General features: G+C 38.5%; 1 protein-coding gene across 1 annotated transcript in view; it reads left to right on the top strand.

Moving 5' to 3' along the window:
- Positions 1 to 1,633: 1,633 nt before the first annotated feature.
- The window catches only part of LOC102290436 (fMet-Leu-Phe receptor), a gene marked incomplete in the record, with an annotated part of 29,720 nt that continues 16,191 nt past the window's right edge, over positions 1,634 to 15,162 (top strand). The window contains 1 exon segment of the mRNA XM_042225332.1: positions 1,634 to 1,805.

Here is a 15,162-nt window from a genome sequence, read left to right as displayed (position 1 = left end):
ATTAATGAGTGTGAATTCTTTAAAGCACTGGTAGAAATCTGTGGTTTGTTAAGCATTTGTATCTGCTGTCCTTCACAGATTGATGACACACTTCCTCAGTCACATTATCTCTTGGGTTTAAAAAGGTCAGATGACGCCTCCTCTGATCTCGGCCATCTTGGCTGCTATGTGAACAACTGAGCCTTTGCGCTTTTTGGTTTGTCCTGCAGACCAACTTTTTTTTAACCCACAGTAACCCATATTTCAGACAGCCCAGCCAATTCAAAAACAAGTCTTACACAGTCCTGTCACATTTTAATCTAATAATTTAGCTTCATTAATTCTATTTTTTTTTTTTTTCCGGTTTTTTAGTTTAGTCTCAGTGAGACGGGTTCACTGAGAGGACTTCATCACTTGCAGTCCACTCACTCTTTCACAAAGCCTGACAGTTAATCGCTGCTTTAGTTACCCGATGAATGCATGTGGTCAGCATACTCACCTTTAGCATAACTCTGGTTCTTGCCTGTTAGCCTTCTGTTAGCATGCTTTCTTTGCAGGGGATTGCCAACAGCTACTGTCTTGTTCAAAGCAGCAGTTTTCTGGCTGCTTTGTTTTTTTATTTTTATTTCTGCAATGAAAAAATAAAAGTAATGTTCACATTTCTACTCCTCATAAACTGAAGGCTGCTCTCTCATTTTCTGCCTCACTGCACGCAAATGGAAAGCAGCTGATTGTTACAGCGATTCTGTCTTGAGGATAATTAAAGAACTCATTGCAGGCAAAAAAAATAAGTTTGACTTGTGGCTGTAATGTGATTACTGTAATTATTTTGTCCACTATCTTTTAATAACCTGTAAGTCACTGAAGTTCTTTGTTTTACTGCTGACCTGTTTCATTAATTTCGCCTGTGCTAAATCAACATTGTTTGCACACAATCAGAGGATCAGTTTAATGGCATTCTCTGTCTGCTGGACAACTGCAGGATCATGCATTTTTCTCTTTATACTTCTTGTCAATAAAGGTTGAGGTTTAAGTTCACTGTCTATTGTAATATGTGGCACTTTCCCCATACTCAGTGTTCCACAGCTTTTTATGTATATCAGTCATGTTACTTAAGCTTGGTTACATTTTCATTTTGATACAAATTCTTTTACTTTCTTTTTTTGTGTGTGTTTTTATTATTTCTTCAAAGGAGTGAGTTACATCAGCCACATCTGTGGTCTCCTCAGTTTCTGTCGTGACGTTCTATTACGGGATGACTATTCAAGGCCAAATAGCCCCCTGTTTCCTGGAAACAGCTGTAACCTCATGACGACATGGAGGCTGCGGTTCAGTTTAATAAATTGCTACTCTAAAATCTGGGCATACATTTAATGGAAATCAGCAAAAAAAATAAAAAATTAAAAAAGTGAGACGGCTCCAACATGCATGACAATGCGAGAATCCCTCTGCTGTAACTACGCAGTCAGCGACTCCATTTGAATAAATGCTATGCTGAAGAAGAAAGCAATCGCTCTAAAGTCTGATTAATTTGTTGGTCTTTCAGTGTCTGTGCTTTTGGATCTGTGTGTGTGTTTGACAAACAGAGAGGCGATGTGAGGGTGGGTTTGTGTGGAAAAAGAGAAGCAGCTATATGAGGAAAGGAAGACAAAGCTAGACACATGACAGTAACACAGAGAGGAAGTCTGCGTGTGATAGACATGATACAAAGAGAACCACTTGAAGTAACTGCGACACAGATAACAGAGCACACATCTTCACTTCTGCCTCTGACCACAACGACTGAAGCTCACCTCAGCTCTGAGAGATCAGTCCAGTAACTGCAGGTAAGGACTCTGAACTTTGTCTGGATTTGTCAGATGACATTGTTACTTGATATTTCCCACTTATGACCAAAAGTTTTACATGTATTGTGGAGTTTTTACACACTTTGTGTTTTCTTACATCATCCAACTTTTTAAAAAGAAAAAACAGGTAGGGTTTCCTTATATAATTCCTTAAGAGTTTGAGCTGTATATATTTGATTGAACTTACAATAGGGTGGTGGTTGTAATTGATACTAGACTAAAAAGGGGAAATATGTTATGATAATCTAAAGACTACACTCATAAAGAAAATGATTAAAGATTTGATGCATTAGATGCTACAGGTTCAGTAGGCAGAACAATTTGAACATTTATCAACACATCCATTCATTTTATTAACCACTAATTCAGTGCAGGGTTGGGGAGGTAACCTACCTCAGCTGACAATGAGGGAAAGGTGGGGTACTCAGCAGTCTATCACAGGGACAACACAAATACATAAACATTCACACTGACAATCAATTTCTAATTATCAGTTGATCTAATGTATATGTCTTTAGACTGTGGGAGGGTGATAGAGCACCTGGAAAAAAAGAACGCGCATTACAAATACTTCAGAACTACCAACACCACAAACACAGTTAGTGACCCAGATTAGAGGAGGCTGTAAATCAGGTGTGAGCAATTCGTTTTCCCCAGAGGTCAAATGACAAATTGGGGCTGTTGTGGAGGCATGCTTTAGATAATATGCCAATTTTATAAGCCGTGCAAGAATTATGGTAAATACTGGTGTTTCAAACATAACATGCAGAAACAGCAGCTGGATTTCTAGTTATTGCACAATGTTTTTGTGCATGGACAGTACCTTTTATGAAATTTCACTATGACAGTTTTTTTTACATACAGGATACTATTAGAAAAGGCTACCACAAAAGACATCTAAGATTATGTCCACATATTACATATGTGTAATTGTGACCTCTACAAACCACACATTCAGGTTCCCTATATGTTAAATTTAAACACAGAGACACAGGGCAGAAAGTTCCCCTCTTTTTGTTAAAGATATAAGCTGCTCAAAATATCTGTTGTCTGTTTCTGTGATAATGTCAAAATAATTCAGTACTGTAAATGCATTATTGTATGCATTTACATACATGATCACATTGATGATCACATTGTTGTGTGATCATCAAATAAAAGATGGCATACAATTTCACTTCCTTGTAATTAACATATATTTGAAATAAATTGATTCTACACATTTGATCTATCAGTTACTTCTGTAGCACCCGTGAAAGCGAATAATTATCAGGTAACAAGATACCTCAAGGCTACAGTCCCACACACTGGAACAAATCCCTGTCATAATGAATGCACAAGCATATTTGTGTGTGTGTGTGTAAGTATGACCACAAAAGAACACAAAGCCAACAGCGAAGCTGAAAGCCAGCACTAGGGGAGCTTCATTCAGTGAGTCCTCTGCTGAAATAAGTATGAGCACAAGCTCCAAAGCCTGACAGTTAATCGCTGCTTTAGTTACCCGATGAATGCATGTGGTCAGCATACTCACCTTTAGCATAACTCTGGTTCTTGCCTGTTAGCTTTCTGTTAGCATGCTTTCTTTGCAGGGGATTGCCAACAGCTACTGTCTTCTTCAAAGCAGCAGTTTTCTGGCTGCTTTGTTTTTTTATTTTTATTTCTGCAATGAAAAAATAAAAGTAATGTTCACATTTCCACTCCTCATAAACTGAAGGCTGCTCTCTCATTTTCAACCTCACTGCACGCAAATGGAAAGCAGCTGATTGTAACAGCGATTCTGTCTTGAGGATAATTAAAGAACTCATTGCAGGCAAAAAAAATAAGTTTGACTTGTGGCTGTAATGTGATTACTGTAATTATTTTTACTACATTATTGTGATACTTGTGTGATTTTCAGTATTGCAGAAAAAATTATATTTTTACTTTTTGGTAATGATGCATTTGCATTAAAGCTCCCCGTTCCTTCTTCTTATTGTATTTAAAGCTGTTGGCAGTAGAGAAAAGGTACCAAATTCTGTAGTTTTGTCATGAGGACAAAGTCTGACTGTGTTTAGTTTCACTGCAATCCATGCTGTACAGCAGGAGTGGACTAACTGACCAAACAAAAGAGTAATGTTTCTGTCCGTAGATCAAGGTTAAAAGCTTTAATAGGTACTTTGTCACACAGCTGTGGGACTGTGCTAACAAAATGAGGGCTTCGCCATCTCTAAAGGCAAATAGAAGGCTCATTAGCTCCTAAAAGCCTAAATGTATTGCACATGCACTCACATGCAAGCTGGAGATCAGCTTCTAGTTCAAAAGACACTGTGCCATGTACAGTGAATCAAAACAAGAATAATGAGCATGACATTACACACAAACAGTCTGTATCTATTAAATGTTAGAAAAGTGATTACGTTTTTCATATGTTAAATTGGCAACCTTGGGGAGATTTTTGTGTAAATTAGTTTAAGAACAAACATCAGCATTAAGATGAGCTGTGACTCTCTGAGTGAAGACGAACAGTATCAGAGGCCTGAAATTGAAAACTCCCATCAATCATTTTATAACCATCTGTAAACCGAATGTGCAACATTATCTACGTTTTTAACCACTTTCAGAGATGTCCTGATAAGTCTTGTATCTTCTTTGCTGCATTTGCACATTATCTCATCATCTCCCATATCAGAAACATCCTGTCTCAGAGTGATGCTAATAGACTAGTTCATGCATCTATTATTTCTAGAATGCAATAATTTATTATTATCGGGATATCCTAAAAACTCCATAAAACCTTCAGTTCATCCGGTAGAGCACGTTGCTTTAAGACTGCTGGTTTATTTGTCGTTCTGAGGATATTTAACATTAGAATGGGAAGTCGGTCCTTCAGGTTTCAGGCTCCTCTTCAGTGGATCCAACTCCCAGTTTGGATTTGGGACTGTTATTGTGATTTTAGTGCTTCATAAATAAAATCTGAATTCAACTAAACTGAACATAATCACATCCACAACACGTTGGGTGAGAGAAACAGGTCAAATGGATTTCATGTTCTAATCTTTGGCACAATGAAAATAAAATCAGTTTAACTGCTATAAATCAATAAAAACCTGTTGGTACATACAGGCAGGATTTACTCTAAATATAAGCATGGACACTGCTGCTTTTATGTAAAGTGAGGTGATAAAATTACATAAAATCAATCCAAACCAAAAAAAGAATCCAAACTTGGTTTTGGCCAGAGGGGCCGATGGCGCATATGGCAGCCTCGCTTCTGTCAGTCTGCCCCAGGGCAGCTGTGGCTACAACTGTAGCTTGCCTCCACCAGTGTGTGAATGTGCGAGTGAATGAATAGTGGTATTGTAAAGCGCTTTGGGTGCCTAGAAAAGCGCTATATAAATCCAATCCATTATTATTATTATTATTATATTTAGAGTAAATCCTGCCTGTATGTACCAACAAACTATTGATTTATAGCAGTTAAACTGATTTTATTTTCATTGTGCCAAAGATTAGAACATGAAATCCATTTTACCTGTTTCTCTCACCCAACGTGTTGTGGATGTGATTATGTTCAGTTTAGTTGAATTCAGATTTTATTTATGAAGCACTAAAATCACAATAACAGTCCCAAATCCAAATTGGGAGTTGGATCCACTGAAGAGGAGCCTGAAACCTGAAGGACCGACTTCCCATTCTAATGTTAAATATCCTCAGAACGACAAATAAACCAGCAGTCTTAAAGCAACGTGCTCTGTCGGATGAACTGAAGGTTTTATGGAGTTTTTAGGATATCCCGATAATAATAAATTATTGCATTCTAGAAATAATAGATGCATGAACTAGTCTATTAGCATCACTCTGAGACAGGATGTTTCTGATATGGGAGATGATGAGATAATGTGCAAATGCAGCAAAGAAGATACAAGACTTATCAGGACATCTCTGAAAGTGGTTAAAAACGTAGATAATGTTGCACATTCGGTTTACAGATGGTTATAAAATGATTGATGGGAGTTTTCAATTTCAGGCCTCTGATACTGTTCGTCTTCACTCAGAGAGTCACAGCTCATCTTAATGCTGATGTTTGTTCTTAAACTAATTTACACAAAAATCTCCCCAAGGTTGCCAATTTAACATATGAAAAACGTAATCACTTTTCTAACATTTAATAGATACAGACTGTTTGTGTGTAATGTCATGCTCATTATTCTTGTTTTGATTCACTGTACATGGCACAGTGTCTTTTGAACTAGAAGCTGATCTCCAGCTTGCATGTGAGTGCATGTGCAATACATTTAGGCTTTTAGGAGCTAATGAGCCTTCTATTTGCCTTTAGAGATGGCGAAGCCCTCATTTTGTTAGCACAGTCCCACAGCTGTGTGACAAAGTACCTATTAAAGCTTTTAACCTTGATCTACGGACAGAAACATTACTCTTTTGTTTGGTCAGTTAGTCCACTCCTGCTGTACAGCATGGATTGCAGTGAAACTAAACACAGTCAGACTTTGTCCTCATGACAAAACTACAGAATTTGGTACCTTTTCTCTACTGCCAACAGCTTTAAATACAATAAGAAGAAGGAACGGGGAGCTTTAATGCAAATGCATCATTACCAAAAAGTAAAAATATAATTTTTTCTGCAATACTGAAAATCACACAAGTATCACAATAATGTAGTAAAAATAATTACAGTAATCACATTACAGCCACAAGTCAAACTTATTTTTTTTGCCTGCAATGAGTTCTTTAATTATCCTCAAGACAGAATCGCTGTTACAATCAGCTGCTTTCCATTTGCGTGCAGTGAGGTTGAAAATGAGAGAGCAGCCTTCAGTTTATGAGGAGTGGAAATGTGAACATTACTTTTATTTTTTCATTGCAGAAATAAAAATAAAAAAACAAAGCAGCCAGAAAACTGCTGCTTTGAAGAAGACAGTAGCTGTTGGCAATCCCCTGCAAAGAAAGCATGCTAACAGAAAGCTAACAGGCAAGAACCAGAGTTATGCTAAAGGTGAGTATGCTGACCACATGCATTCATCGGGTAACTAAAGCAGCGATTAACTGTCAGGCTTTGGAGCTTGTGCTCATACTTATTTCAGCAGAGGACTCACTGAATGAAGCTCCCCTAGTGCTGGCTTTCAGCTTCGCTGTTGGCTTTGTGTTCTTTTGTGGTCATACTTACACACACACACACAAATATGCTTGTGCATTCATTATGACAGGGATTTGTTCCAGTGTGTGGGACTGTAGCCTTGAGGTATCTTGTTACCTGATAATTATTCGCTTTTGCGGGTGCTACAGAAGTAACTGATAGATCAAATGTGTAGAATCAATTTATTTCAAATATATGTTAATTACAAGGAAGTGAAATTGTATGCCATCTTTTATTTGATGATCACGCAACAATGTGATCATCAATGTGATCATGTATGTAAATGCATACAATAATGCATTTACAGTACTGAATTATTTTGACATTATCACAGAAACAGACAACAGATATTTTGAGCAGCTTATATCTTTAACAAAAAGAGGGGAACTTTCTGCCCTGTGTCTCTGTGTTTAAATTTAACATATAGGGAACCTGAATGTGTGGTTTGTAGAGGTCACAATTACACATATGTAATATGTGGACATAATCTTAGATGTCTTTTGTGGTAGCCTTTTCTAATAGTATCCTGTATGTAAAAAAAACTGTCATAGTGAAATTTCATAAAAGGTACTGTCCATGCACAAAAACATTGTGCAATAACTAGAAATCCAGCTGCTGTTTCTGCATGTTATGTTTGAAACACCAGTATTTACCATAATTCTTGCACGGCTTATAAAATTGGCATATTATCTAAAGCATGCCTCCACAACAGCCCCAATTTGTCATTTGACCTCTGGGGAAAACGAATTGCTCACACCTGATTTACAGCCTCCTCTAATCTGGGTCACTAACTGTGTTTGTGGTGTTGGTAGTTCTGAAGTATTTGTAATGCGCGTTCTTTTTTTCCAGGTGCTCTATCACCCTCCCACAGTCTAAAGACATATACATTAGATCAACTGATAATTAGAAATTGATTGTCAGTGTGAATGTTTATGTATTTGTGTTGTCCCTGTGATAGACTGCTGAGTACCCCACCTTTCCCTCATTGTCAGCTGAGGTAGGTTACCTCCTCAACCCTGCACTGAATTAGTGGTTAATAAAATGAATGGATGTGTTGATAAATGTTCAAAAGTGTTCTGCCTACTGAACCTGTAGCATCTAATGCATCAAATCTTTAATCATTTTCTTTATGAGTGTAGTCTTTAGATTATCATAACATATTTCCCCTTTTTAGTCTAGTATCAATCACAACCACCACCCTATTGTAAGTTCAATCAAATATATACAGCTCAAACTCTTAAGGAATTATATAAGGAAACCCTACCTGTTTTTTCTTTTTAAAAAGTTGGATGATGTAAGAAAACACAAAGTGTGTAAAAACTCCACAATACATGTAAAACTTTTGGTCATAGTGGGAAATATCAAGTAACAATGTCATCTGACAAATCCAGACAAAGTTCAGAGTCCTTACCTGCAGTTACTGGACTGATCTCTCAGAGCTGAGGTGAGCTTCAGTCGTTGTGGTCAGAGGCAGAAGTGAAGATGTGTGCTCTGTTATCTGTGTCGCAGTTACTTCAAGTGGTTCTCTTTGTATCATGTCTATCACACGCAGACTTCCTCTCTGTGTTACTGTCATGTGTCTAGCTTTGTCTTCCTTTCCTCATATAGCTGCTTCTCTTTTTCCACACAAACCCACCCTCACATCGCCTCTCTGTTTGTCAAACACACACACAGATCCAAAAGCACAGACACTGAAAGACCAACAAATTAATCAGACTTTAGAGCGATTGCTTTCTTCTTCAGCATAGCATTTATTCAAATGGAGTCGCTGACTGCGTAGTTACAGCAGAGGGATTCTCGCATTGTCATGCATGTTGGAGCCGTCTCACTTTTTTAATTTTTTATTTTTTTTGCTGATTTCCATTAAATGTATGCCCAGATTTTAGAGTAGCAATTTATTAAACTGAACCGCAGCCTCCATGTCGTCATGAGGTTACAGCTGTTTCCAGGAAACAGGGGGCTATTTGGCCTTGAATAGTCATCCCGTAATAGAACGTCACGACAGAAACTGAGGAGACCACAGATGTGGCTGATGTAACTCACTCCTTTGAAGAAATAATAAAAACACACACAAAAAAAGAAAGTAAAAGAATTTGTATCAAAATGAAAATGTAACCAAGCTTAAGTAACATGACTGATATACATAAAAAGCTGTGGAACACTGAGTATGGGGAAAGTGCCACATATTACAATAGACAGTGAACTTAAACCTCAACCTTTATTGACAAGAAGTATAAAGAGAAAAATGCATGATCCTGCAGTTGTCCAGCAGACAGAGAATGCCATTAAGCGGATCCTCTGATTGTGTGCAAACAATGTTGATTTAGCACAGGCGAAATTAATGAAACAGGTCAGCAGTAAAACAAAGAACTTCAGTGACTTACAGGTTATTAAAAGATAGTGGACAATGAGGCAAATAAACATTAAAACCCGAAAGCCACACGAGTGACTACGCTTTGAAAAAAAGGAAGGAAGGAGAAAACAGAAAACACCAGCAGAGTGTATATAGTCTATATAGTCTCTGAAACACAATAACATTTAGGAGAATGATTTCATTCATATGCCTGATCACAATAACAGTTTAAGTACACATTTAAGGTTTGTATTGTATTTCACTACATCTTACAGGACTGTATTCATCTCAGAGCTGTGTCTATTTTTTTATGCCAATTTTGGACAATTTCACATATAAAAAACAATAACAACAACAACAAAAGAAGAATGATCCATTAATTTAGACTATTATTTAGATTACTATTAATAATACGCTCACCGGCCACTTCATTAGGTACACCTGTTCGACCGTTTGTTGACCAATAAGTGCATTTAGGTGCGTGTACATGATAAAGCCATCCTGGAGAAGAAAGGTGATTTAAGTGATTTTGATTGTTTCATGGCTGATTTTCCCACACATCCATCTCTACAGTTTCCAAAGGATGTTCTGAAGAAAATCACTCAAATAACAGTTTGGAGGTAACATGTCAAACCTAGTGTACAGCTGGATTAGAGCAGAAGACATCATGTGCCGCTGCAGTCAGCTAACAGTAGGAAACTGATGCATCTTACACAGACTCACATAACTGGATGTTGGAACAGTGAAAAAACAACACCTGCTCTCAATTTCTGCTGTGACGTTTGAATGGTAAGGCCACAATGTGGCGTAAAAACATGGTAGCATGGCTCCATTGTTGCCTCCATGGTGATGGTAGTGGTGACGTTAGAAATATTGTCTTGGCACACTTGGGCCCCTTAGTCCTAACTGAGAATTATTTAAATTGCACAGCCTACCTGAGTGCTGTCAGTCCCTTTATGACAACAGTGTACCCATCTTCTGACTGCTTCCAGCAGGATAATGTGCCACAACGCTCAGATCATCTCAGACCAGTTTCGTGAACATGACACTAGATCTCAATCCAACAGAGTACCTTTGGGATGAGATTTCCATCATGGAAACATCCACCAGCTCAACTATAATAAAATGCCCCATGTATTGCACAACATTCATTTTTTTCAGGGCAGAGAGTGGTACTCATTTATCCACATTTTTTAAACTATTCATCTTTTTTGATCATTTAAATTTGTTAAATTTGCTAAATTTGTCAAATTTACATTTGTTTTGGTGGTTACATATTTTTGTGTGCGAACTCTTTCTTTACGCTTCACAAAAACTTAAAAAAAATAAATAAATAAATAAATTTTTGTAACTTCGTTTGAAGCCCATAAAAGGAAACAGTCAAAGGACAGGTGTTGAGTAAAAACGTCTGGCTTGAAGGTTCCTAAAATACCAGTGAAGCGGTGCATTAAGAGAGCAAGTGTGACTTTCTGTGTGAATAAAACATAAGTACAAGTTTTCACAAAGTTGAGGCAGGGATAGTGCTCAGCCTTGTGTGCACAGCGAGAGCAAAGTTGGTGAAGACCTAAAGAGATGCTAAAGAAACAAAGCTAAATATACTTTTGTTGTAAGAAACAAGGAGAAATGTTGTGTCAATAGTCCACAAGCAGTAAAGCTTAAGGTATACAAAACACTCGTAATCTCTAAAATAAGAAGGAAATGTAATTCATTTCTCTGAAAAATCCACTTTTTAATTAGAGACAGTAAACACTGCACTGTGATATTTTCAGTGTGACTTATTAATTTAATTTTTGTTTGGATTTAGAATTAAGCTTTTTGAAACAGCAAACTGTAACATTTATTCAGGTTTGGGTATTTCTCCTTCCCCCCATTCCACTGCTTTTGAGAAATATCTGTATATGCAATCACTTCCTCTTTTTTCCCCCCTTGTCCTATGAGCCAATCAGGTCACGCTAGAGGTCATGACACCATCAAGTTGCAAAATGTCAGACAGGAATATGATCTTGTGAACAGAGGTTTTGAAGTAACATTTCGGATTTCCTTTAATTTCACAGTCAATTAGAAACCACTGTAGACTTTATGATTCAGCAGTTTGTGGAACTCACTTTATAAGTAAAAACTATTATTAGTTTCTCAAACCACTGTGGACTTATTTAGGCGCAGGTTTGTGAGTATTTTTTACAGCTGTATTTTCTCTGAGCACTGAAGGATCTGTCCTCAGGATTAATCTTCAGAGAAGTGAAGATGTGCAAACACACACCTGAATGCTCCACACCAGCAAACTGAAAAAAGCCTCATGCATTTATGGGGGTGCTCATACTTGCTGATGTTTAGGGACTCAAACGCCTTTGATTAGCAGCTCCTGACCTACCTAACTCCAATGAAAACAGTAAGGCTGTCTTCGGTTTTTACCCTGACTGTCCTGTAATCACATCACTGCATTTGTATGACCTATGAATTATACAGACATTAGAAATAGTAAAGTATATTTTAACTAAAACTGACCTGAAAAACATTAAATGACAGGGTACAAAACTTATTTCTGAAAAACTTGAAATGCTCTGGAAAAACTTTTAAAAAGCAGAATATAATAACAAAATATTTAAAAACACAACTAAAATATGATTTTGGAAGAGAGTTGTACAAATGATTTATATCACATGCTAAACATTTATGAATTTATTTCTTTTTGAGCAACACACCAAAAACATTCAGAGCAGGGTTAAGTATTAAGAGTGAAGCAACTGTTGCAATTCTGATATGACAGCTCAGAGTGTCATATGCTGCTGCTAAGGGCTAAAGCCTTTTTAGAATTTGCTGGAGTGTTTGAGTTAGTGTGAATGATAAAATATGCATCTATTAAATTGCCTGGCAGCTTACATTAAAACAACGCTTTGAACTATTTTCCCACCTGGTAGTTTATGTCAGTGAACACCCGTGTGCACACCTGTGTGGATCAGCACGCTTGTATTCAAAAGGTTTCCCCATGTAATGGTCTGCTAGAGGGTGTAGGGAGCCATAGCCCCGTCCCCCAGGGCATGAAGCAGGCATGGAGGAGATCCAGGCCCCAGACATCCAGAGGCCCCAGAGTGCGAGAGCCCAAGGAGGACCACCGGAGGGGCATCCGTGCCACCCTCCTGGGAAGAGCTGAGGAGAGCCCCAGATGAGGGGTCACCCAGCAGCCACGGAGCAGAAGCCAGAGGGGGCTGCAGTGACGTGCCCGCGGGCTCTGCTAGCAGCCAGCTACGCCAGAGTGGACCGAGCCGCAGAGGCCTGACGGCCCAGAGGCCCCACCCTCCGGAAGGGGCCCAACCTTCCGGAGGGTTGGGCCCCTTCCGGAAGGTGGCTACTTGGCTCACTCCCGCCAAGTAGCCACCGGGAGTGAGCCGGTACATGCCTGAGCGCCCAGCCCCGGACACCAAGAACCACCAACGCACCGCCTGAGAGCATCAGTCACCGGCAGGGAGTGTGGTGAGGGGAGATAGGCCTCCATACCTGGGAGTTCCCAGAGAGGTGGAGTCTAAGACCTGACCTGACATATAGACACAGACAAACAGGCACACACAGACACAAACATGCATTCTGACACACATATACACACTTAAAAATATTCGGTAAAAAAAAAAAAAGGAAGCTCTTTTTACAACATGTCTTTATTTTTGCTTGTTTTTTGTTTTTCAGCCTTACACAACTTCTCTGTCTCAAGTTTTTTGAAATATTTAGATGATTTTTGTGACATCCAATTCAAAATGAGGTGACATTAAAAAATAATAAATGGAATTTTTCAGTCCATACACATATAATATCTGTATATACTTAGCTTATAACTGTAGAACACTCAGAACACACTAGGATTAGGTTTAATGATCAATTTGTGTTGTGTGTAAAGGTTTCTGTTTGTGTGTGTGTTTCTGAATTGTTGTTGTGCATGTGTCTGCCAGTGTGGTGTGGAAGTATTCTTCATGCAGCTTATCCTTGCATTCAGGCATGACTCCACGGTTTGTGCTGCCCTCTAGTGGTACATAGTGTTGTAGTTTTTGTGGGTCGTCATTTTTCACACGGCAGTTATTCAAACGCAGTTACTCACACGGATCTGATCAAAACGACCTGCTGAAGTTCAAACTGAGCATCAGAATGAGGAGTAAATGTGATTTGAGTGGCTTTGAATGTGACATAGTTGGTTGAAACTGCTGATCTACTGTGATTTTTCCACATCCATCTCTACAATTTACACAGGACGGTCTGAGAAAAACAAAAGTGAGCCTTCAGTGAGCAGAGGTCAGAGGAGAAAGTCTGGGTCACCAAACTGACTCTAACTGACACGATGGCAACATCAAAGTCATTCAAATAACCACTCATTACAGCCAAGGTATGTAGAAGAGCATCTCTGAACACCCAACATGTCAAACTTAGTGTACAGATGGACTACAGCAGAAGATTACACCACATGCCAGCTAAGTGTAGGACACTCAGGCTGAATGACAGATGGTTTTTTTTGAAAAACAACACCTCCTTTCGATTTCTGCAGTGACATTTAGAAGGTAAAGTCACAATGTGGTGACTTAGTCCCAATTGAGAATTTCACAGCCTGCCCCTAGGGTGAGATTCCTGTAATGGATGTTCAACTAAACTGCAGCAACTGTGTGATGTTGTCATGTCAATATATACCAGAATCTCTGAATAATGTTTCTAGCAGTTTTAGGATACCCATCCTACAACTAGTGTTGGGAATAAATATTTTTTCAGTGCCTCAATAATGCTATGCTTTTTTATTAATAAGTGTTATAAAGTTATATAGTGTAGTATTAAGTGGACACAGCCCTGAAAAATAAAGGCATGAGACCATGTGTCCTTGGGGAGTAGAAAGCTGTAGACTCTCGCTCACGCTTGCCTGGGAAAATGTAGATAAGAGGGGACCATCTCTAGTGGAAAGTTACTGAGACACTGTTGTTTAGACTAGAATGAGAGAGCTTCTGTAATAAAACTGTTAGTGGCACACCACCATTTTGAGATCCGCGGCAGTGTGTCATGCAGGACGCATCTTCCTTCTAGAAGTAATGTGAAAGAGAAATAGTTAAATGGTCTACTGAGCAGTGTTTTGTCTTCCATCAGATGCCTCTGAGGAATCAAAAGAACTCGGTGAAGTGTTTACTATTAACACTAGCAAGGTGCAACTAATGAAGCGGCCAGTGAGTCTGATTGGTCATTTATTTGCTATGTAATTCCAAATCTTAACAATCAAAAGAATTATGGCATTACAAACTATAAACTCCATATTTTATTTCTGTAGCAAACTCGAATCCTTTCAATAATTTAGGAGCTACATGGATGTTCTCCTCCCTGCTGACACAAGGGGGCAGCATTGAGTCATCTGCAGCATCCCAGAGACCGACTGTCCCGTATGAGACTGTTTTCAGCTTTAACGTGAACCATGCGCAGGTAAGAGGAGTTTACCTGTCCCGAAGAAAGAAAGGTGCTGACATCAGCATTTAAATAACTAATGATAATAAACAGCACATTTAAAAATACACTGTTCAAAGAAAAAATTAACTAAAGGGAACACAAAAATAAGACATTCCAGATCTGAATGAATTAAATATTCTTATTCTTTACAAAGTTGAATGTGCTGTCAACAAAAAAAATACAAAAATTATCAATAAAAATAAAATTTAGCAACCTGGGGAGGTCTGGATTTGGAGTCACACTCCAGCTTTGATGTAATGTCCTTACTGTAAAACAAGTCAAAATGAGGCACAGTTGTGGGTGTGGCCTCCACGTGCCACTATGACTTCCCTACACCACCTCGGCATGCTTCTGATGAGGTGGCGGATGATCTCCTGAGGGAATTCTCT

This window comes from Haplochromis burtoni, unplaced genomic scaffold, assembly GCF_018398535.1.
Source record: "Haplochromis burtoni strain Fernald_Lab_line unplaced genomic scaffold, NCSU_Asbu1 Contig_168, whole genome shotgun sequence".
Lineage (NCBI taxonomy): Eukaryota > Metazoa > Chordata > Actinopteri > Cichliformes > Cichlidae > Haplochromis > Haplochromis burtoni.
This window is presented reverse-complemented; position numbering and strand designations above follow the sequence as displayed.